This window comes from Geospiza fortis, unplaced genomic scaffold (assembly GCF_000277835.1).
Source record: "Geospiza fortis unplaced genomic scaffold, GeoFor_1.0 scaffold130, whole genome shotgun sequence".
NCBI classification, from domain to species: domain Eukaryota; kingdom Metazoa; phylum Chordata; class Aves; order Passeriformes; family Thraupidae; genus Geospiza; species Geospiza fortis.
In genome coordinates, this window is record NW_005054300.1 from 11,698,210 (window position 1) to 11,722,112 (window position 23,903).

The 23,903-nt window shown below is 46.6% G+C and overlaps 1 protein-coding gene across 1 annotated transcript in view; it reads left to right on the forward strand.

The window, feature by feature from the left end:
• Positions 1-22,115: 22,115 nt before the first annotated feature.
• The window catches only part of TLL2 (tolloid like 2), a 53,547-nt gene continuing 51,759 nt past the window's right edge, over positions 22,116-23,903 (forward strand). The window contains exon 1 of the mRNA XM_031064023.1: positions 22,116-22,221. The gene's annotated coding sequence lies outside the window, so the exon portion shown is untranslated. The remainder of the gene's footprint in view (positions 22,222-23,903) is intronic.

Sequence of the window (23,903 nt, forward strand, 5' to 3'; positions counted from 1 at the left end):
TCCTGTGCAACAAATCTAACCTGAGACTGCATTAATACAAGTAATAAAGGGGGTTTCTGGCTGCATTATCCATGTCTCTCTTGCAGAAATTGGGTAGTGGGTAGTAAACAAGGAGCAGCTTGTACAGCTGCCTGGCAGAGGTGTTTGAGCTGTACCAGAGTTAAGATGGCCAAACTGAGAAACATCCTTCTTGCAGGCAGTGGGAGAACCCAGCATGGAGATCTACAAGTTCAGTGGCATTGAAAAAAGATGGAACTCTGCGCCTGCATTTCCCTCACTGAGTGCCTTGGACCTGAGTAAATATATTTTTGGGTCACTTGTTGTTAGTATCTCAAACTAGATGTGGGTGGGGGAGTGGTAAAGCAGCAAGGCTCTGTGCTTTATCTGTGGGGCTACCAGTAGGGCTCCAGAATGCAGATGTGTTTGATATTCCAGAGGTCTAATTCAGCCTTCTGTTATCACCAGATCTTGTACCCTGCCATTGCCCAGATTCTTCTTTGTTTTGTTTTGGTTTTTTTTTTCCCTGTGCATTTCCAACAAAGGTAATGATAGATAGGTAAGGTGCAGAACTTTATATAAAAGTGAGTTTTGAGAAGTTTTGGCCACAGGACCAAGAGCTGTCTATGTGATTTGCACAGTGTGATTTCTGGAGTCTGCTCTTCATGGTTCTATTGCAGTTACTCACATCAGAGACACACAGACCATTTTGTTTTGCCTGTGCTGGCACTGCTGACCCAAGGAGGCAGAGATGCTCTGGCTCTTGGGGCTGACCCTTTGGGGGGCAGGGGTGGCCTGTCAGGCTGGTTTTGCCCTGGAAGAGGAGTCTGGTTTTTGCTGTGCTATTGGTGGTGGAGGAGCGTTGTGCTTGGTGACCTTCTGAGCTGCAGCTGGTGCCTGTGCCATGGTGCTGATGTGCTGTGCAGTTGACTGCTGTCTGGATTTAATCTCTAACCTTTGATTGTTCTTGAAAGCATGTTCTAGGGATTTCATTCCCACCCACACTGCTCCTGTGACCCCTTCCATTTCCTGGGTGTCTAAGTACAGAACAGAAAAGATTCATTAACCTGGTAAGTAACCTCTTTTTATGAGGGAAGTGATTTTCTGTCATGCTCTGTTAGATCCCATTGATTTCTGCTTTTCCCCTTGTTGGCCTCTTTTGCCATATATTCTCCTTTTTTCATGCTCCAGTAGGAAGGTGATATGTGATATGCTGGTTTGGTTTTTTATTCTGTTTCCTGGGCAAAGAGCTGGGATCTCCTAAGGCCACTGCTCAAGTGCCCACGTTTCTGCCTTTTCTTGGAAAGCTTTGTTGTCAAGGCAAGCTGCTGGTTGGTAATAGGTTGTTGACACGATGAGTAAAACTTGTTGGCTGCCCTCTTTTGTTTTGATGTTGAAAAGAGCATCTTTTTCTCTCTTTGCCCGTTGTACAATCCCTCATCTCTTGGCAGAGGTGTGACTCATTTGCCATGGGGTTTGCAAGCATGCATGGAATGGAGACCTCAAACCATCACGTGTGCCTGCTCTTTGTGTCCTCCTGGGTTGTGGCAGTGCCTGGATCCTGGTGCTTTGTGGTGAAATGGAAGGAGCTGGCAGGTTTGGGCTTGTCCCAGAGGTTTGTTATTACAGAGATTGGTAGTGGGAAGTGTGCAGGGAAGAGGTTTCTCCTTGGGTCTGAGTGGGAGGGCTTGGGGGTGTCCCCTGTTTCAGAAGGGTGTCATTCAAAATTCCCCACAGGGCATGGGCAAAGTGTTTGCTTCCCAGCCAGTTCCCCTCCTCCTGTGCACATTTGTGTATTTGTCCCTTTGAGCAGCCATCTCTGTGCTATTGCAGGTATTGCAAAGATAAAATATTCCAAATATTACAATGCTAAATACATGCAGTCTCAGCAAGAAACCTTGGTTTTGAGAGGGCTGTTGTCATTGTTTTCTGATGTACTTGATTTTTAGGCAGAGCCTTTCTGTGATTCAAGTCAGATATTTCAGTAGTTGGAGAAATAGTTTTCTTTCCAAAAGTACACTTTCATCTTTTGTGTTAATTTCTCAACTTTGGTGGTTCTTGCTAAATTCCTCTTCCTTATGTATAAATGTTCTGTGCTGGTCCTTTGTTTAACTATTGCAATTGAAGCATCAAAGGCTTAAAATGGAAGGGAGTTTTGCATTATTACAGGACAGGGCATTCTGAAGCCATGGCTGGTCCTGGTGCTGCTCACGTTCAGCTGATCGCAGTGATCAGCTTTGCCCAGATAGAGGAACAGGGCTCTGGGTGGCAAGGGTTGTCATCCAGCTTGTCCTAAAGAAAGGTGCATGAAGAAAAGGTCCTATTTATTTATGAGTCTTAGGCTGTACTTTCCCTAAAAGAGGCAATTAAGCCTGAGGGGTCAGTGAAAGGGTGAGTTCTGTTTGCAGACTGATCCAGGGTGGTGCAGGGTGGAGAGCTGTGCTCTCAGCAAAACAGGGCCTGACTCTGGTGCCAGGCTGTTGGAAGCCTTGCTTTCATGGTTCACTACATTATGAAGGGAAAGAAGAAAAAGGTAATTGGAAGTTTTTTTCTGGGAAAGGGGGTGTATACTTTGGTTGAATACACTGGAAATCTGCTGAAGACCTTACTGGAGCATAGTCTTTTCTGTTAGTTGTAAGCAGTTGAGAGGAAAAACCCAACAAACTTAAATGTCTTAAAATGCCTTTGATCAAACATTTAAAGTTGTTTTCTCTTATTGCTTTCAAGGCTTTCAACTTTGAGTCTGTGATGGTTGGTTTTTTGTTGGTTTTATTTAAGTTTCTACATGTCCTTCAATAACCCCAAAGGGGCACTGTAATCTGTCCACATTAATGCAAGTTGGAGTAGAGAGGTTGGAGGTCTCATAGCACAACAGGGAAGGTTGGCACCACCAGAGGGTGGCACCATCGGAGGAACAACTGGATGTGGGCCTGGCTAGGGAGGCTTGGGACTCTTTAAAACACACTTTGGAATGGTGTGTTGTGTCTGGTGAATGCAGGACTGGAGCTTGGTGTCCTCTTCCTTCAGGACTGGTCTCAGAAAGCAGAAGTGTCCTCTCAGTTGAAGGCTCAAAGCGTTGTGTTCAGGGTCTTCCTTCCCTGTGTGAGGAGTGGGCCTTGCTCTGCTCTGGCTGCTGCTGTGTGATACCAGCAGCTTCTGCCTCCTCGAGGGCTGGTCTGAGGATGCCATTGTCTTCTGAGCAGGGAGACTGGAATGAGCCATGGACTGGAAGTGAGGGACAGGCTTGTGCCTCTTGTTTCCTCCTTTTGCTGGCGTGGAGGCAGGGGGGTGACAGATCCACAGGAAGTTCTGTGCATCCTGGGGCTCTTGTTACTCATTGTCAAAAACTGCTGCAAACTCTGTTACGTTGTCACAAGCCAAGGTCCTGGCCTTGTCTCCATCACCCTGCCTTGCCCTGAATTTTGCTAACATGCATGAATACAGAGTCCTGAAATTCAGGTTCATGGTTCCAAAGTTCATGGTCTTGAGAATAAACAAAAAACTATTGTGGTGGCTGAGAGCTGCATACCCCATTAACCCAGAATCATGAATATTTATCGTGATGGATTACAAAAGAACATAGAGACTATATTGTATTTCCTATAACTTTATTTCCATGGCATCTTTTATTGGTGGGTCACTTTAATGTAAGCTTTGCTTATTTAGTTGCGCACTTTAAGCCGATTAACTTTTTACTAATAAAATGTGTGTTGCCTCCCTTTGTCCCAGCTACCGTTTGTTTGTACCTACACTCCTGTGACAAAGAGTCCCAGAGAAATGCTTTAAGCTCTGAATAAATCCCACTGCTGGAGGCTTGGGCCCAGCTGAATGTGTCTGAGCTGATTTCAGCCTTGCATTTTCCCTTTCTCTCTCTTGCTGCCTGAAAGTTGGACCCTCAAAGCAAGGTCTTTACCTTGAACACCTTTCCACTTGTGAAACCATTTGTGGTGGTGGGCTAGAATAAAACTGTAAGTGGTGGGAACTGGGGCTTTCGAGCCATGGAGACTGGTCTGTGGCTCTGCATCTTCGGTAGTTTCCCAGCTGGTGACCATGGTATTCTTTCCTGCTTACAGAATTTGCCCTGTCATTCAGTGTCCAACATACTGCATGTTTTGCTGTGACTCCTCTTTGAGAGAAGTATCATCCCAGAGAGATGATTGCATCCTGCCATTTTGTTGAAGACACTCTGTGAAAATTATCCTTTTTCACCAAGATGATTCAGACCAGAACTTTAAAGTTAGTTGGGAGCCAAAAGGCATGGAAAGGCACTTGGAAAATACTTTCTCAAGGCCTTTATTAATCTGTTCTTTTATATTTGGAGCTTTGCTAAAGCTAAAATGATCCCTTAGAAATGTACTGTTAATACTTAAGAATGACTGATCTGCCTCAAAACAAACTCTGTAACCTGTTTCAGTGGGGCAGCAGTAAATGACAAAGGAGATGGAGAAAAGCAGAGTAAGACAGGGTGGCACATCCAGAAGTGCCCCTGGCTGCTGCAGACTCCACAATCCCCTGTCCAGAGATGGCTCATTGCCTTTAATGGTATTGGGTAGCTTTGCCTTCCACCTGCTTTCTTTTGAACCTGTGTAAGCTTTTAGCATCCATAGCCTGCTGGAATAAGAAGTGCCAGAGCTTACCTGCAGCATCCCTGTGCTCTTTTCTTACTCACCTGTGGAGGAGTCAGAGCATCTGGTGTCTCAGAGGTTTAGTTAGTGTTGCCTACCTGTTTCCATCCTTGTTTCCTTTTAACCAAAGCTTCCCACATGTTGGCTCTTGTCTTGGGGAGATTCGGAGGAACTCAGCAGTTTTTAATAGCAGAAAATGCTCATCCTTTGCTGTTGAAGGAAAGTTCCTTTCTTTAAGAAGTCTAACATTGCACTGGCTGTGGAGAAGGAGTGGAAACATTGAGGGCAGTAGCAGGCAGCTGTGCTCCACACTTTGTGGGAGCTGCTTCGTGCCTCTCTGCAGCACCCTGCAGCAGATCGTACAAGCTTATAACTGGCTTTTAGCTGCTTTGGGATTCTACTTAGGAGCCAGGCGTGACCCAGGAAGAGCAGTTTTAAAGAGCAGTGGATAGGGACACTTCCTAGCTTGTGGAAGTTCACAGCCTGTCATCATTCTCTTGGCACCTGGAGAGCATGAAGTGGCAGCGCCAGTCCTTTGGGTGGCTCATGCTCAGTATTCCCTGCTGATGGCAGAAGCAAGTGCATTTAGTGTAATGCACTGGTTTCCCTTTCCAGGGGAATATTTTGGGGTTTATTTATTGCTTCAAATCTTTGAAGTTCTTTGGGTTTTCTGCCCCAAACTTGGCTGCTTGTCCTCTGTGTAGGACTGGTGGAGCAGATGAGGTTTCACATGAGTCATGACAGATTTTCATCATCAGGTGTGTGGGGGTAACCGGGTGTATTAGCAACAAGCCCAGAGAAATACACGGATGTGTTCCCCCTTTCCCTTGCTCTCCCTCCCATTGTAGCACACTTGTAATCTTTTCTGTGCAGTCAGACCTGGCAGGGAAACAAAGCCAGGCGTGTGAAGCCATCACCAGCCATGGAAATGATGGTTCCCCACCCAGTTCCTGTGTGACAGTTATGCCATGTCCTGCAGCAGGGACGCTTCTGGTATTAAAGAATGCTGTGAGCTTCTCCTGCCTAACCAGCACGTTAGTTGCTTTGTTTGAGGAATATGCTCCGTTGGAAATGGAATTGTTTTCTGAGCTGCCTTGAATATTACTTTTCTCAACATCCTCAGACTGTTGGACTCTGGTAATACTCCTTCTTACCAGCAGATTTGCCTGATTTCAGCTCTTCAGTGTCTGCTGGTGAGGGAGCTCTGTCCTCTTTTGCACCTAGATGTGTGAAGGTTTGCTCCCCACAGTACTGCAGGTCTGTGCAAAATCTGGAGGGGAGTAAGAAAAGCACAGCTTGAACACCTCCATGTTAGGCCATGCTGCTTTAGGGTGGTTTTTGATCTTGTGCAAGGTGTGTGCCATGCAGGGAGCACTGGCATTTGATGGGTGTTGATGTGGCTGCAGGGGGATGACTGACAGGAGGGGGAGCAGATCTGCTGCTGCTAGGTTGTTAGAATAGCTGAATGGATGGAAATGTTTTTTGGTGGGGGCAGCCCTTCTGGAAAGTGCCTGCATTTTGCTTTCCACTGATCCAGAGCTGGCTCTGAGAGGGTGAACCAGAGGCAAATATCTGTCCTCATCCTTTGTGCTTATGGTGGCAGAGAAAAGGGGTTTGCTCCTGCTTCCTCAGGCTCTCCTGCTGAGCTCATCCTCTGTCCATGGCATCTTCTGGAGGAGCAGGTGGGATGGAAAGCCAGCAGCCACTGGAGCAAGCACCTGAGCACCACCTCTTCTTTCTTACCCAGGGCAAGTGTCCTGCAGTAAATGAGCCACTTTCTATTTTGGTGCCTTCCTTTTTTTTCCAGCAGGGCTGGTGACCCTGCCTGCTGCTGATGCTCAGGGTTAAAGCTGTGGGACAGGAATTAGATGCTACTTTGCTGGTCTTTGGGTTGGAATTTTCCCTGACTAGTCTGCCTGTGGCTGGGAAGTGTTTTTAGAGCCAAAAAGGGCTTCATTGTCTCCGAGCAAGGCGAGCACAGAGGCTGTACTGGCACTGCTGAATTCTGGCAACTGCCTCACAGCAGCCCTGGTCCCTCTCGCCTTTGCTCCCTGCCTTTGTCAAGCTGCAGCCTCCCACTTCAAAGACAGGCACACTCCTGACACAAGACTGTGCTATCCAGAGGGCACAAACAGCTTGTCAGGGGAATAACTTGTCCGTGTAATGATATTTTATTAAAGCTGAGAAATGTCAAAATTGAAGTTTCCTGTTATATCTCCAGCCCTACCCTGCTTACATGTTGTCATAGTTGCCAATCATGTGATTGCATGGCACTGCTTCAGGAATAGATCCAGTGGAGGGGCAGAGGGCACTGGTTTGGACAGATATCCTTTCTCTTCTCTTGCAGAGTCAGGGCAGTACACCCAGAGCAAGGATGAAAAAAGATCCTTGCTAGCCTTGTGCTGTACTGGGTGTCTGGCATGGGAGCAGATGGATCACTTGCGAATGTGCTAAGTACTTGCTGTCACAAAGTGGGGAGCAGAGCTTTGACAGAGACTGGGCTAATGCACAGGGTGCAACTGAGGTGTTCCAGAGGGGGATGGCCAGCAGAAATGCTTATGATTTATTTATTTATATAGTTGAATATTTACAATGTAAGCTTATGAATGTTTGTGAAGGCCTGGGATGAGTATCTCTGAGTGATGCTTTGTATTCAGGACAAAACTGGAAAGTGAGGGCTGGGCACACTGAGGCAGAAGTTCACCCACTGCCTAAGGGTCCAACAGCTGCTCTCTGGCCCAGCCATGTCCACTGATGCTGCAGTCATGGCCACTTTATTCCAATTTAAAGCTGGGCTGCTGTTGAAGGTGGTCCTTCTCCCAGTATCAGTGAGATGTAGGAACTGAATACAAAGAGGGGACTGATCTGGTTTTTACTCAGAACCAGGTTTTTTACTTTCCAGTCTTCTGAATGCTTGTGGTAGCACAGGAAAGTCCACAGGAACAAGTGACTAGAAAGGAAGATGGGATGCAAAAACATAAACCCAGCTGCCTCTGGGAGAGTAAATGAACAGTTCTGCAAGCTGCATACCATCTACAGTTGTTGGTATTTCTGTTGTGCACGTGCCTGTCTCATCCTGCGTGCTTGTCTGGAGAGTCATGGCTGTAGTTAACTTTCCCTGAGAGACCCTACAGTTTCCATGAGGTTGCAGGGGATTTCATGTATTGACCATCACATATGACTGGAAAGCACTGAGGATGAGTTACAGTTAATGGCAGTGTGAAAGGTAGAGAATATTTGCACATGCATGAAGTGTAAGCCTTGTTGAATATCATCTTCTGCTGGATGCCTCAGGGAGCAGAGCTCAGCTCTGGCCTTCTCTGGGAGGTGAAGGATTAGTGATGCCTCCTTCAAATTGCTGAACATTATATTTCTATGCTGGCTCTTCACATCTGCTGTGGTGTGATACAGTGATGCCATGAAAGGCCTTTAAATGGCAAACAGCTTCCACCTGAGATCCTCCTGATTCCAGAGCCTTTGATTCTGATCTGGACCTGCAATCTACAAGCAATTATATTTTGTATGAGTTCCACCTTCTTGCCTTTGGAGATGGTGGTGTGTTGATTTTAATTCTATTCCCAATCCCCAGTGTACTGATTTCTGTTCATGAGAAGATTTGTATTTTCTGCAGTGATATCCCCAAAAGTGAAGAGGACTCCGATGAGGAGCTTGGATGTGTTCTGAGCACTTTCTGACACCAGTCTTCCATTCTTGTAGGCTCACATGTGCTCCAGACTTCCTGCAAAGTTTAGGGCATGAAATAACTCCTGTAATTTGGACCCATGGGAAGAGGCTGAACTGGAGAGGACCCTGCACTAATGGTGGAGGAAGCAGGGGTGGCTGCTGTTAGTATGGTGAATTGCACAGCATTTTCATTCATTCCAGCTGTTTAATGGGATTACATGAGGAGTGGCTTCTGCCTGCAGACATTTAGTGCCTATGGAAATCTGCAGCTGTCTGAGTCGGTTATGTGCAAATCCCACACCTCCCCTTGATGCGCAGGAATTTCTGAATGATGGAAGCCATGTGAATCAATTGCATCAGTAATTTTTCATGTGCTTCACCCAATATCAGATTTGAGGGAGATTTTCTGTTAACTTTGTCTGTGGTCCCCAACAACTTCCCCAAAGAGGGAGGAGATGCTGCAAGGTGACCACTAGATGTAGGAGTAGGATAGCTTTGGTGAGCGTGGATCCCCTTCCCTTGAGCACTGGGAGACAGCCCCCCAGTGCAAGGCAGTGTGGAGCTGGATGATCTCACATTCCACGTGGTCTGACTGCCCTTTCTGCCTGTGAAGTGGCAAGGAGTGGACACCCTCCACCCTCAAGAAGGGGAGGAGAGCTCCAGCCCATTGCTGCTGGTCTGCAGTGGATGGTCTGTCTAATAGTGGAGCACTGAGGTGGAGATCTGGGACATCCAGCTCTGTCCTGGGTTCTGTAACCATAAAATAATCACTTCTTCAGGACAGGCTGAGAAGTGTGTCTTTGCATGGCTCTTTGAGGCACCTGTTTGGTGCCTGCTCCAGCAAGCTCTGCCTGAAGAGACAATGTGGGTTTTACTGTGCAAGGCCAGTTCCAGCAGGCACTGGCTCTGCACTGCACTTCCCTGGGTGCAAGTACAGCATGCCATTATTGACAAGTAAAATAGTGGCATCTATTTACTTTCCCCTTTGAATTTTTAAATCCTTCTATTAGCTTCCTGACTGTTTCCAAACAGATATTTATTATATGCTTTACTGACTGGATCTACCTCTTGGAGAGCAGTAACCCTGGGTGAAGGCCTTACTGACAGTCCTCCCATCTATACATCTACAGACCATTAGTTTGGATGTGGTCTAGCTGTAATATGGCAAGTGACCTCTTGGCAGGCTGGAATAGAGAGGAAAGCCACTGTGTGTACTTCAGAAGTGAAATGGTAGCTTCTGGTGTCACAGCAACATGTGGAAACATGAAATTATAGCTTACATGCAGCCACAGAGCTTCATTTATGCTTTGAATAATTCCAACAGTTATAGCCTGGTGCACAATGGAAATGTCTGGATAAGGACTGAGCAAAAATGTTTGCTGTTCTGTGAGTAAGTAACTTTTTCTGGAAGAAGGAGCAGGATACCCTGATAGAGGTTAATTTAACACTGGAACAGATTGCCCAGAGAGATGGCAGCTGCCCCATCCCTAAAAGCACTCAAGGTCAGGTTGGGTGGGGCTCTGAGCAACCAGATCTAGTTCAGTGTCCCTGTTCATTGCACGTGGTTAGAACTAGACCTTTACAGGTTCTTTCCAACCCAAACCCTTCTATGATTCTGTGATTTCCACGTGTTGAGGTGTTCAGCACAGGTCTTTTCCAAAGATTGCCACCCTGATCTGTGAAGTGTGTTGCTGCAGTGGCATGATCCCAGGAGGAGGCAGTGTTTGGAGTGGTCAGCAACATCTGACTGCAAGGGGCTGGGGATGCCCTGGCAGACCTGGGAACAAAGGAGCTGTTGCTCCAAGATGAAACTTTTCTCTGTGGATGCCAGACAATCTTCTCATTTATTTGCAAGTGGCATTTGGTCACAGCTCTTTGGCAACATATGGAAAGTGTTTAAATTAGCCATGTGAGCCATGCGTGAAACAGATGCATGTTCTTGAGCAGGCTTTCATCGCTGATGTCTGAGCGAGTGAAGGGTGCAGCTGGCTTGCTTGGGAAGTGAGAACATGTCCTCACCCAGATGCACTTAAGTGCTTGAAGTGAAACAGAACTAGCATGTTAAAGAATGTATCAATAAAGACCAACTTCCTATGGGTACCAACTGCATAAATAATGTGAATGGAGGTAACCACGCTTAACCTTTCACTGCTTTTGTGGCTGCTCATAGCTGGAGCAGGATCAGATGTGTCAGAAGAAGACAAGGTGCATGACTTCCTTGCTAGCATCTTTCACTTGTATGCTGGTCTATCAAATCTACTTTAAAACTCTAAAGTCTGATCAGAGCCCAGTTCTACACTTTCAAACCATCTTAGTAAATAGAGTGTAATGAGGCCTTGCTGAAGAAAACAGAAAACTGGCTGCTGTGATTTTTGGGTGTGAATCTTGAGAGCAGTTTTGTATGGTGAGAAGTGGCACCCAAAGCTGATGCTTCTGTAAGTGGAGCTGCAGCAGCCTCTGAAGCCATGTGGAGCTCTGTACAGAGGGAGGGCTGTGTTGCTGCAGTCCTAGATGCTCACTGCAGTGTGCATGGCTGTGACAGTAAAAATGCCCTTGAATATTGAGAACTTTGACTTTATGCATGCCAGCTGTGATGGGACAGACCAAGGTGGGAGTCAGTGAGAAATCAGTGATTGTTGCTGTAGATGTTTGGGTGGCTGAGTTTAACTGATGTGGAACAGTAACACCAGGATACAAGAGCAGAGTATTTATGGCAGGGATACTCAGAAAAGGGGGAGGGGGCAGTGGACATTCTGGGACATCAGAGCCATCTGAAGGAAGGCCACGGCAGGATGCAGACCTGTGAGGGCAGCACTGTGGTTTTGTGTGCTGCAAGGCATGTCTGCACAGCGCAGTATTTATAGAGGGGTGTGCTGCTGCCAGATTTGTCGTGCTTGCCATTGCAAAGCAGACTGGAGGAGTGCCTGCTAGAGCAGGCTGGCTCCATCCTCTGCTCTGTGCCCACAGGTGCAGCTCCAGAGAGGCATTTGAGCAGGCTGGTGAGCCTCATTAGCCACAGAAGGGGATGCAGGAGATCCTGTTTACTCTGTATAAATGATGAGGCAGTCACCTTTTTTTTTCAGGTTTCTTGTAGGGGTTTAAAACAGACAGGGAATGACCAGAGGGGCTTGTGGCACTTTAGGGGTTCTAGAACCAAGTGTCTCTCTGAACCAAGAGTAGTTTGTGCTGTGGGCTGTGTTACACTGAGCTTCCAGCACAGTACCCATCTGGGGCACCACTGTCTCCTGCAGCATTGTCCCTCCTGGGGGAGCCGTGTCTTTAATCACATGGCACTAGAGGGCAGGTTTCAGTGGCCAAGGTGGGTTACTCGGTAAATGTCTGTTTCTGGGCAGACGGTGGTACAGGGGGTTTGCTGAGGTTCACAGTGTGGTGTGAGTGCCCCTTCTCAGACACTGGAGAGCTGAGCCCTTTCCTGGGCTTGTGGACACCAGCAGCCACCTGATGAGCAGGAGCAGCCCTTGTGTGGAGGGGATTCCCATGGCTGTAGCACCAAAGGTTTCATATGTAAAACCAATGCATCTTCAAAATGGGCAGGTGAACCAAACAGCTCTTTGTGAGGACAAATACTGATACTTTGATGGATGAACCTGGGTAGAGCACCTCTTGTGATGTGTTTTGACCTGTCATTTGTTTTTATTCATGAGGTTCTTTGTTTTTGCCAGTGGTGGGACTCTCTGGGAAGCATCCTTGTCCCAGGTGTTACTCTAGGAATGGTGTTACTCTACTCTTTTGGGTGTTACAGGGGGTGCAGCACTTCACTTTGCAAGGTTTTTTTATCCCCTAAATATTTGTGGTGGGGCCAGTCCAGGATGGTGACAGCAAGGAAGGGCTGTGTTCCCTGCCAGGGTGAGTGATTTCCACTCCTCCTGCTGAGAGTGCCACTGTAATTTTTCATGTGTAGTGTCTCCTTCCAGGGAGTGTTTGGAAAGTTTGATTTTTATAAAGAAGAGCGAAGAAAAGACATAAAGTCTGCTGGTCTCATTTTGTCTTCGGTTGTTTGTTTAGGGGGTCTTTTGTTTGTTTTATTGGAGCAGAAATAAACTTTTTTTTTTGCCCCTTATTAACACAACACAAATGCAATGTTTTAAGACTTCATCATAGCTCAGCGTGTGCCTGGGACAGTGCTGATGCTTGCCTGGGACTGTTCTCTCTAAAACTGGAATTGCCTAGTGGTTTGCTGGGCTGTGCTCACCCATTTCCTCTGCTATCACCTCTTGCTTTTTGCTGGTGCTGTGACTTTGCAGCTTGTGAGGGCCCCAGTCCTGTGTGTTGCTGAGCCTTTAATTCCCTGGAGTGAGCTGTGGTCCTTTCTGGTTTGCAGAGTAGGGATGTGGCATTTGTTGTTCCTGAGATCTCATGCAAGGATGACTTTCTCTTGTCTTTCTTGCTGGGGTACCTGTGCCTGGCTTAAGGCACAAACTCCTCTGTGATCTGGGGTGCCTTTGGTTACATCCCATGCCCCTACCATGCTGTCAGTGCTGCAGCCACTCTGGCTTCTAATCTCATTCTGATCTCTTCATTGTGGTGTTTTTGGCAACCCAAATTCTCCACCCAGGCCTGAGAATTTAACATCAGCACATTTGCATGACTGATCGGATTTGTCTCGCTTCTGTGACGACATTGTTTCTATGGAAAATTAATGGATTCTCACGTTGTATTTTTAATGGCTGAAACCACCTCCCTGCCCACCCTCCCATCCCCAAGCTTTCAGAAGGAAAGTCTGTAAACAGCTCAAATTAGCTGTCCTCCATAAATAGCTCTCATTTCTTTCCTGCCTGCTGCCCGTTTCTTTTTTTCTCTTCCAACGGTGCTGCAGCACTCCTCTCCTGGTGTTGGTGGATAAAGAACAATGAGTAAAATGAGCCTATGTTTGCTTTCCTTGTCTGGCCCTTGAATAGATGTGATCTATCATGAACTGCCTCCTTTCATCCAGGACCATGTGGTTTTAAACTGTCAGCCTGCCTTAAAGTTTGCTCCAATCAGGCCTGCTTTGCCACCTTCCTTTTTTGAGGATGCAGCTCAGTTCATGGCTCCTCTTCTGTTCATTTTTGCCATGAACCAATTTCTTCCATGGCTGGGCAGGTGACAGGGAATTTTCTGCCTGTTTGAGGTCACTCATTCCCCTATTGCAGTGCTTGGGGTGAGAACAGTGAGGTTTTGACACCTGTGTGTGTCTGGCCACCTGAAGGAAAAACACCCCTCCCCAAATGATGCAATTTGAAATGAAATGTGCTCGGGATGGGGGTGAGGGGGGCTGTGCTTAGCTGCTGAACCATTCTCAATGAAATCAGAACAGTTTTAGGCTTAAATTTTTATTCTGTCATCTCTAAGGTTATGTTTCTCATCTGAATTTTGAAGAATAAATCCAGGGCAAGTCCCATGGTATGGGAATTATCTGAGGAAAAGGTCTGACCTGGATGTCTCCTCCCAGCAGACTGGAGCTGGTGGCCACAAGGCTCAGAAAGTCTTGTGGGACAGCTGCTAAGGGACATGGAATATTTTAGGTCAAGGTCTCCTAACTGATGGTACCAAAGCCAGTAGTGATGGAAAAGAGCCTGAATTCCTGAGACAGAAACTGCTGGAAGCCAGTTTCCATGCCTGTCCTTGAGGTGTGCTGGGGTAGGAAGGTGATCCCTAACTGCTCTCATCCTTAAAGGGTTGACTGGTGACTGTCAGGGCCTGGGGTCCCTACAAGGCAAAGGAGAAGTCCCATGAAAAGAGTTTGTTCCATTGCTGCACAGCTGGGCTGCACTTGGTTTGCCTTGTACTGGGGTGTGCTCCCTGCTCAAGATCCTGATTTCAGCCCCACAGGCCTCAGGTGGGATTATTAGGGACCAAGTCAAGTTATTGGGGACCTCAGCTGAGCTTTTTTCCTACCTTCTGGTTTTAGGTCCAGGTACCTGAAGTACCAAAGCAGCCTGGTAGCTCAGCTGGGAGGTCGTGTTTGCCAGCAGAACAGACTTTCCATTAGAGCTTGGGTAATTGAGATGCACAGCTACAAATGGCAGGCAGGAAACCACAGGGACCTGATGTGTTAGTTACTTAGGATAAAAACATTGTCAGTTTTTTAGGCAAAAATGATGAAGATATGGAAACGAGGTGGTTGCTTTGAATTTTTGTGGTGTGGGGTGAAAGGGGGCAAGAGAGAATCTTCTCTGTACTGGCAGAGGCTGTGCTGAAGCAATGGGCTGTGCAAATTGTTACTTTTCTGGATGCTATTGTTGCTTGGGGCTTTGGATTATATTAGCATGGAAAAAATGCCTCCAAGGGAAGGGGCACAAATCACAGCTTGGCCAATAGGGAGTGAAAGAGGACTATAAAACAGAAAATCAATTTAATACTCAGTGGGTGTTTGCAGCGTGCTCACCCTTCCTTCAAATTGCCAAAGGAAAGATTAATTAAAGTTATATTGAGCAGCAAAAATGATAAAGGGGGTGAGATGGGGCTTGTGTAGTTCAGCTTTCTCCATAATTAATTGACAAAAGCATTCTTGGATTTCATTACCCAGAACCTTGCCATTTCCTGCTCTTAAAGGGCAGCCGAAGCAATGCTGGGTTTCCAAGGCAGCATTGCTGCTTTGCAGGTTGAGCTAACAAGGGTCACTTCATAGGCACCTAAAGAAAGGGCTTCTTCTGTCAGATAATGCCCCTGTGTTATTTATGGGTCTCATCATTTAGGATCAGACCACAAAATCCTTTTATCTGGTTATGGTTTTGTTTCCTGGTTCCCATTTCTGTATGCACTGTGGGGTGCAGGCCTTGGCAGGGGTGGGGACAGCTGCTTCTTGGGTCTCTTGTCTCTGTCTGCTGCCTTCATTTAACCAAAATAACTTTGAGCAGGGTGTGACAAAAGCTGTTGGAGAATCATGGCCATGGTGGAATGGACAGAATCCAGGAAGGATACCTGTGCCTATCAGGTAGCAGGAGGGGGCCAGATTTGCCTGGTCATTAAAACCAAGTGAGTTGCTGAGCTTGGTTTCACTTGAAAGGGAGCGAGGTCTCCAGGTGAATTTACCTGCTTTGGGGTGGCTTTGAGGATGTTTGTCTGTGTTGGGGCAGAGCTCAAACTGCACGTGTTCATGAGTCCATGATAGCTTCTCCATAAAGGCTTTTTCCAAAAGAAGCCAAGAGGCACTCTGCAGAGTGTGTACAGCTTTCAGGGAGAAAAATTCACAGATGCACAGCCAGATCCCTACCTCATGTCAGCATTGCCATGAAACTTGCACCATCACCTGGAGCAGAAAACAGTGTGTTATGAAACTCCTACAGCTTAATTTACTTCCTATGGAAGTTTGAGGGGCTAAGCCAGGTGCTGGGGTTTGCCCCCCCCCCATTAGAGGGGAGCAGATCCTAAAGCTGTGAGGTGCTCTGAGTGCTGGCACAGCCGCCCATCCCGGGCAGGCTCTCTTCTGAAGGCACAGGTGTTTAACCTTTTCAGGACCCATAGAGGGAGCTGCTTTGCTGCTTGTGGCATGGATTTCCAGCTGCTTGTGGCATGGATTTCCAGCTGCCTGGCATGGCTTTCCAGCTCTGTGTGCTTACACATGCCCTCCTGCACGGCTCATTTTACAGGGAATGGGTTCGTAGATTACTGGATTGGTGTGACAAGACCATGCTGAAGTGGAAAAGATGAAGACCTTGAGTGAGGAAGTCCCCAGCAGCAGGAGAGATGTGAATTTTAGAATGAAAATGCCTTTCTCCTAACCTGGTCCTGGCAAGCTCTGTTGCTTGGTTCTCTGTTAAAATAACATGATATTCAGTCCAGGGACAGCAAAGCTGGGCACTGTGTAGGCTCACATGTATGTTTGCAGTTTTGAACAAACTCAAGCCCAAAGTATTTCTTTGTTCCTGCATTGTCACCTTCCAGGACAGGAAAGCCATTGAATATGAATCAATATTTCTGGCAGATCACTTCCCAAGAGAGGGTGCTTTGGGAGCACTACACATGATAATTTAGCAGTTTAGGTTTCTGTAGAAATCTGAATAGGGGTTTGGACTCTGATTCCCAGGAGATTTTGATGTTTTTGAAGTATTTGTTGCCGTTTTGAAGCAGACCATGTTCATAGACATTCCTACACAAACTGAGAGCGATTTCTGAAACAAAATGTGCTCCCTGGACAGGGGAACTTCCCAGTGAAGACAGAATCACCAAGTCCCTATTGCCAGGAAGCCCCACTGCTGCCAGACACCAGCTCTGACTCCAGACAGCCTTGCTGAGTGGAGCTGGTTACCACCAGAGCCTCCATGGCAGCTCATCCCCAAAGCTGGCCAGTGGGAGACTTCTGCTCCTTCTTACTGGGGAGAAACAAATTGATCTGGATGAAAACACAGTGGCTGGATGTGGCAGTATTAATGCTTTTTGTTAACTAGCTGCTTGTTTCCCATGTTCCTTTGTTTTGAGTGTTCGATGCTCATGATCTGGCTCTATTTCCAGATTGCTGGTCTGGGATTTTTTCTCTCTCCTCTTTCACTGGTTTCTGCCTTTTGAGGCTTTGCTTTTCCCTCTGACCCAGCTGTTACTTTGCCCTGAGGAATGCATTGAGTTTTTTCTCTAAGGTATAAATCTTAGCATAGTTCAGAATATTGTTCTGCTGGTTCCTGTGCCAGCAGGAGGTTCAGCAACAGACCTGTCTGCCTGTGAGAAAAGAAATATGGAGGTGCTGGGAACCTGCTTTGATCTGTTGATTTATTTTCTTATTGCTAGACTGCACAGTGTTAGCCCAAACGAGAGCCTGGCCAGCCCTGAAAATGAAATCTCCCATGACCCAGACCTGTCAGGTTGGGAAGCATTCTGCAAATGCCCCAAAACAGCTTGGCATGTTTTTGCCAGTGCCTGAGGAGCTCCTGTTTGCCAGGAGGGTGGGATGTGTTACCATGTCCGCATATGGCCAGCACTCCTTGCCAGGTGCTCCTGTGGCTCAGGTGGGAGGGACTTTGGTTTTCTCTTCTATGGTTTGGATGTCGTACAGCCAGCTCTAGAACAAAAGGAGCTAATTGGTGCCCCAGGACCTTCCCATAAGGTGCCTGATGGACAGCAGAGATGGGGCTGAGGGTAGAGATGGTGCCTTAGAAATGCAGGCGTGCCTGATCTCCTGGGTGGGTTCAGAGCACATCCTGGGTTTGCACGGAGGCACAAGCAGAGGGTGTGGCTGGCTCATCACTCGGGTGACACAGCTGGGTCTGTGCCAGGCAGGCTCTGTCAGCTGCCTGCCTGTGATGCTCACAGGGCTGGAGATGTCAAGGTTAATTGTGCAGGCACTTCTTCCTTGTATATTTTGTACTGGCACAAGTCATGAAGTACCTCTGCTCGGGAACCCAGCTATTATCTACACATGGGCTGGGAATGCTCATGAAAACTGAGTTTGAGTATTGATGAAACAAATCTGAGGCACCTACTTGGTGCTCTTTGTTTAACCTGCCCATTCCTGCATTACCCTGTGGGACACCTGCTCAAAAAGAGCAGCAAAACTGTGTTAGAACTCTGCTAGAAGGACTGAAAGGAAATCTGTCAGTGTGAGCTGTGCCAGTTAGCTGCAAATGCAGAGAAGATCCTTGAGCTGGTGACCCAGGTTGATGTGACCCCATAGCAAGAGGGCCCCTTTGACTCAAACTGGAAGACATAGTCTTCAGTCTAAGTTCAGATCCCATTCAGCACTTAAAACCTGCCATTTTTTAATAAAAGCTTCAGATAGTGAGTCTGTATTTGAGATGGAGGGGGATGGAGGTGCTTTCCTGGCAGGCAGGGTATGCATGTTTCCAAAGTGTCTCTTTCTGTCACTCTCTGTCACAGCTGGTTCTGGCCAGTGCTAGAGGGAAAATGGCAGTGCTCTTCCACAGTGTGCAGAGAGGCACTGCTTTGCTGATCCCTGTCACCAGGATAAACCTGTACTGCTGCTGGAACGGGGGCTTCCTGGCAAGAGTTTGTGACAGGCAAATGGATGAAAGGTTTGCTCCAGCTTGGTGGCTGAAGATCAGTTCAAACACAGACGCTGGGTGGTGTTTTTCAAGGATGGAGTTATATTTTTCCTCTGGCAGCTCAAGTGGCTCTTGTTCTTGTAGAAGCTTGTAGCTAACGGTGGTGAGGGTGAAGGATACCATCCCCAGGAATATATCTTGAAGTGTTATAGATGAGCCTGGTTTTAACAAATTGCAAAAGTACACTTTGGATTGAGATGTATTTTTAGGAACCATATTATTTTGTTTTCTGTCTGAATACCATAAGCTTCTTTTGATTTATGCTTTTCCTTATGTGTCTTTGAAGGAGAGGAAAAAACCCACAAAGTACAAGGTTATTATTAAAAAACCTGGATGAAACACACTTTTCATGGAAAATTAAAGTTTTAAACTGTTGTGAACATTTCTGAATTGAATTCTCAAGAGAGACAGTACAATTATTTTTCTCCCCTGAAATAAGATTGTGCTACTCAGAACCAGGGAAAGGAGAAAATGCAAATAGGAATAGGAGAAGGGTGATGTTGGGGGGGAAAAGCAAGTTGGAGGTGAGTTGCTGGGAAGACTGGTGAACTTTTTAGAAAGAAGACACTTTGTGCTGTCACATTGCTGGGGATTCCCCAAAATGTTACTGTGGAAAATGAGGACTGTGAAGACATTGATGGTTTTGGGCTCTGGCTGTGGGGGAGGCACCTGGAAAAACTGTTGATGCTGTCCTCTGCCCAGAAGGTGTTCTCCTTCCCAGTGCCACCTGCCATACCTCCCTGGTGTCATGGCACCCCATGCTCAGCACACATTCACATGTCAGCGTGTGGACTGTTTTCCTGTGGGAGAAGTGTGCTGCGAATGCAGACAGCTTGCCAGGCTGCTTTTTTCATTTTGGTGCTGAATTTTTTCGCTTAATACAATCATCCTTCCCCTTTGCCCAGGAAAGAAATGCTCTCTGGTTGCATGTGCTGGGGAGTGGTGAGGTTCAGCATTCAGGTGGTTGGTGCAGGTTCCCAGTCCAGTAGAGGAGCAAAGTCTCTCATGTTGGCTCCATCAAGCTCAATAAGAGCTGCTCTGTTCTTACTATCCAGAGGGATTAATGCATTTTCTCAAAGAAAAGCTGGCATGCTCTTGCACTGTGTGTTAAGAGTTTGCACCTGGGTGTACACTGCAGAGCTCTGCCAAGAGAAACTCTGCTTTCCAAGCTTGTTAGCCTGCTGTTTGGAGATTTATATTTTTTGTTTGTTTGTTTCTTTTTTTTTTTTAATTGGAAATCCTCCCACATTAAATTAAAATGGAGAACTCAGTAAAAGAATCCAGAGGGGATGGTTTCAGATGCTTCGTTTGCCAGCAGTCTCTGAACTTGTGACCCTTTAAAATAAAGTGCTTGGGCTTTCCTGTGGGACAGCTCCCTTGGTGCAGGCAGGCTTGCAGGCTTGCAGCCTTTGGGAAGGGGCCTTTGATGGCACAGGACAAGTTGCAGTGTAGCATTCTCAGCTGGGACTTCCAGCAAGGAAAATTGTTCAGCTGGTTGGGGACTGGGATAAATCATGGTTCCCCTGGAGCACGCTGGGACTGCAGAGAGCTGGAAATAAATGCTAGGGAAATTCTGCTTTTGTAGTGGGCTAGCTTTCAGGATGATGTATTATTTTGTAAGAGAGAAAGAGATCCCTTTGCTAGAACTGGGAGTAAACTGCTGCCTTCCATTGGGAAGGAAAACATAACAATTCCAGTGGTGTAAATCCATGCTGCAGGCTTGCCCTGGGAGCTGTGTTTTGGCATGGGCTGCCTTAGCCTTAGAAACAGTCTGTGTGGTGCTAGGAAAAGAGCCACTGAGAGCCCAGGGTGGTGGCCATGAGTTGGGACAGTGGGTGTGACAAGGAATGCTGGTGGCAGGTGGCCAGTACAGCAGTGACTCCCCAAACGTGGCTGGGGAGGTGATGGGATGGCAATGGGATCCCATTTGCATCTCTGCCGCTTCACTGCCACATTGTTCTGGGCAAGTAACTTCTGGTGGATGGATAAAATGTCTCCTCCTCAAACTGCAGTCCCAGTAACTTATGTCACTGCTTTCTTCCACTTCCACCCTAATCAGCTTGGGATGTTTGGCTGTACTGGTAGGCTTGTTACCTGGGGGGGATCTGCCAGTGTTTTGTGTTCTCTGTTCTGAGTAATGGCTTGGATTGCCCAGAAATTGGGGAGAGCCTGATTTCTATGTTTGTGTAGCAAATGGAGGGTCTACCCTAGTTATTGATGATGTTATCTGCTATAGATTTGTCTGCATTAGCTATGTCCTTTTCTGGACCTGGGTTTTGGTAGCAGTTTTAAGGAGACCCAGTCAAAAAGCTGGAACCAGCCTCTCTTGAGACTGCCACAGCCAGGTAGACAGGGGAGAAAGCTTTGTCCCAGGGAAAGGGAGAAGCAGTGGAGTCCCCCTCTGCTCATGCCAGGGCTCTGCTGCTTGTAGCAGGCAGCAGCAAGCAAAGATTTCTTTCCATGCCAACATCCCAGACCAGTGACATTGGCAAACACTATTGTACTGACTGAGGTGCTGGGATGCAGAATAGAGGAATGAAGTCCTGCATCAGAACCAGTACCATGTTGTGTCAGAGAAAACTCTGAGTTAACCCTTCTTAATTCAATTGCCACAGATCTGATTGCAAGTTTCTGATATTCAGGCAAAGGTCCATGTTCCATTTGGTCTTGGCAGTAAAAGTGAGGTGATTGGTAAAGCACATTGGTTTCTCAGGCCTAACATGCTTTGATCAGGTATGTTCCTAGTGTAGCAATGGGATGTTTTTTCCCCTCAAGTAATGTAAATGTTGACTTAACAACAGAAGTAAAAAGAAATTTCATCAAATCTGGTCATTGTTGCAGACAGTGCCTTAGTATTGTTCCTCGTCTGTCTGACTGAGTTCTCTTCAACTGTATCATTGATTAATTTACTCTGTTTTTTCTAATTTTTCATCAGCCTATACAGGCTTCTTGTATGAGTTTTAAGAGCTCTGTTTGTAATGTTTATCTCTGAAGGATCTGCTAGGCTTGGTCAACAGCCTCATTGCCTGTGTTTATTTTGTTCAAATTCTCAAAAGGGTACCTATTGGTACTGTGCAGCATCAACTCAGCCAGGATACTCCAGGGGTATAATTTTTTCCACTCAAATGATTTATTATCTGTTTCTCTGAGTTGTGAATGTCAAGTGATCCATTTGTTTACCTTATTTTCCTGCCTTCTGACTGAAATGCAAAGATTTTTACAGAACTGAAAAATCTGCAAACTTAAATCTAGGGAACTAATTCACAAGGGGATAAATAACTGGTGTTTCTCTAGCTAAGTGGAAATGGTTGGATGGCTCTCAGGTTGGACTGGGACCAGTGCAGTGTAACCTTTAGATATCCACTGCTGAGCTGGAGTGCTTCACTGCTGTTCTCCAGTCTTACACACACTGTTCACCTGGGGACGGTGCAGTGCAAGGTCTCAGTAAGGATCTGAGCTGTGACTTACCTAGTTCCCTCACAGGAAATAGGACAATGCTGGTGGTTGCCTCCTGCAGGCTTTAATGAGGAGTGGACACCACCTCGTTGGGAGTCACACCTGTGTGAGTGGCACAAGAGGTCCCAGGTAATCATCTCATTTTGGTGGATCTGTGCTGGGACTTCATGTAAGTGCTGTCCCTTGGCCTCCACTGATGTCCATCCACTGTTGGTACTTCTAGAACTGCAGCAACCTTTGACCTTTTTCTGGTCCACGAAGTCATTGCCTTTTATGTGTGATACAAGCCAGCTGGGAACTGTACCTTCCCTCCAAAATAAAAACTGGACTAACTGCACTTTGTTTCTCTCCAGCTGCCTTTTGGGGAGATATTGCTTTAGATGAAGATGATCTGAAGTTGTTTCAAATAGACAGAACTGCTGACTTAACAAAGCACGCAGATGGCAACGCAAGACACACTTCAGGTAAGGGCAGCCCTGGGGTGGGGATGTCTTCTTTCACCTGCTTTTGTCCTTAGGGAAGGGGGACTTCCATTTCCCTCCTGATGCTGTTCCCACAGCCAGGGTGCTGTGTGCAGAGCTTAGCTGTGGCACTGAGGGTGGGATCCAGCTCTGAACTTTGTTAAATAAAAATCAAGTCACAATTTGATGTAGCCAAATCCTATCTTGTCTGAGGGATATTTTCAGTTTTATAGCACTGGTCTCTTTCTATGAGGAAATACCTTTTTGCTAATTTGGAAGGAGATGTGTTTGAAGTTGGGCCACTCAGTTTGTCAGGAGTTCTGACTCTTATTGTGCTCCTTTTTCTTTCACTGTATGATCTTAACGGAGTAACACATTTTTTCAGCTGTCTACCTGGTAAAACCCATTGCAGTCATGCATCCAGACTGCCCTAGAAGTGATATTCTAATCAAAATAGGTTAGCAATTGTGTTGATTTTATGTAAAGTGTGTGTGCTCAGTTTGTCCCCCTGTGCAACTCTAATGTGTGCTCGGTCTCATGCCAGACCAAAGGTATTTCTTGACTCAGGACTCTGACTGGACTCCAGCTCTAACAGTCTCTGAAACACTGCATCTGATTCAGACAGCTCCCCACAGTGTTTTTCCCTATAGTTCACTTTATGCTGCAAGAGAGAAATTGCTGGAAGTCTGAGCTCTTAGAGGGACTGGAGACAAAGAAGGTCAGAACAAATTTCTATTTTTCTTTGCTGTTCTGCCTCTAGGTTAGCAAGGACGGTGACAGGGTGGGTAGAGGCAAGAATCACTGAAACTATGTTCACCTGACCCCTGTGCAACTCAGCTCATCTATCATTTGAAAGCACTGGTGGCTGGTTCTCTTTCTTTGTAACTGCCTAGCTTTGGCTTCAGAGCATCTCAGTACCATGTAGGTGTGGTTCTAGGATTGAGTGGTCCAGCTTCCTTTTGGGAGGAGAGTGAAAGATGACACATCCAACACAGGCATATTTAATTGTCAATGTAACTGAAATTCTGGATAGAGAAGGGCTGTCCAGTTCTTCAGATTATGGGTAGCTCCCTGGAAATGCCATTGTCCTGCATTGCTGTGTCACATTAATCTCTTTTAATCTCTTTGTTGATTCCTGAAGTTAGATGAGGACGTTACTGGGAAAGCAAAGTCAGATACGTTTGAATGTATCAGTTTTCTCTGGTACCTTTTTTAGTTGTCATGTCTAGCACATTTCTTTCACTTGGCACTGGTGCCAGACCTGTGCCATCTGGAAAATGAACTGGGTTTTATAACTCACATCTGTATCATTTAATGCTGGCACAGATCTCTTACAGCCATGGCTCGTGTGGTGTGTTTGGACCAGTCTCTTCTTTGCACTTTTTACTGATGCATCACACAGTGCTTTGCCTTGGGTGAACAGAGATGTCACCTCACTCACTTTCCCTTGTCCTCATCTCTAGCAGGTTTCATTTGTACCCATCTCTGACAAATGGGTAGCCCCTGGGACTGGGATGTTTTCTGCAGAGCACACACAGAGGGATCTCTGTGGTCACCTGCCCTGTGAGGGGCTCTTTGCATGGGCAGGAAGGGTTGATTTTTCTCTTGTGAGGCTTGTTTGACACTCTTGTGAATTGTAAGAGGGTGGCCTACTTCAGCATGGTGGGGGATTGGGCTCCATTCTT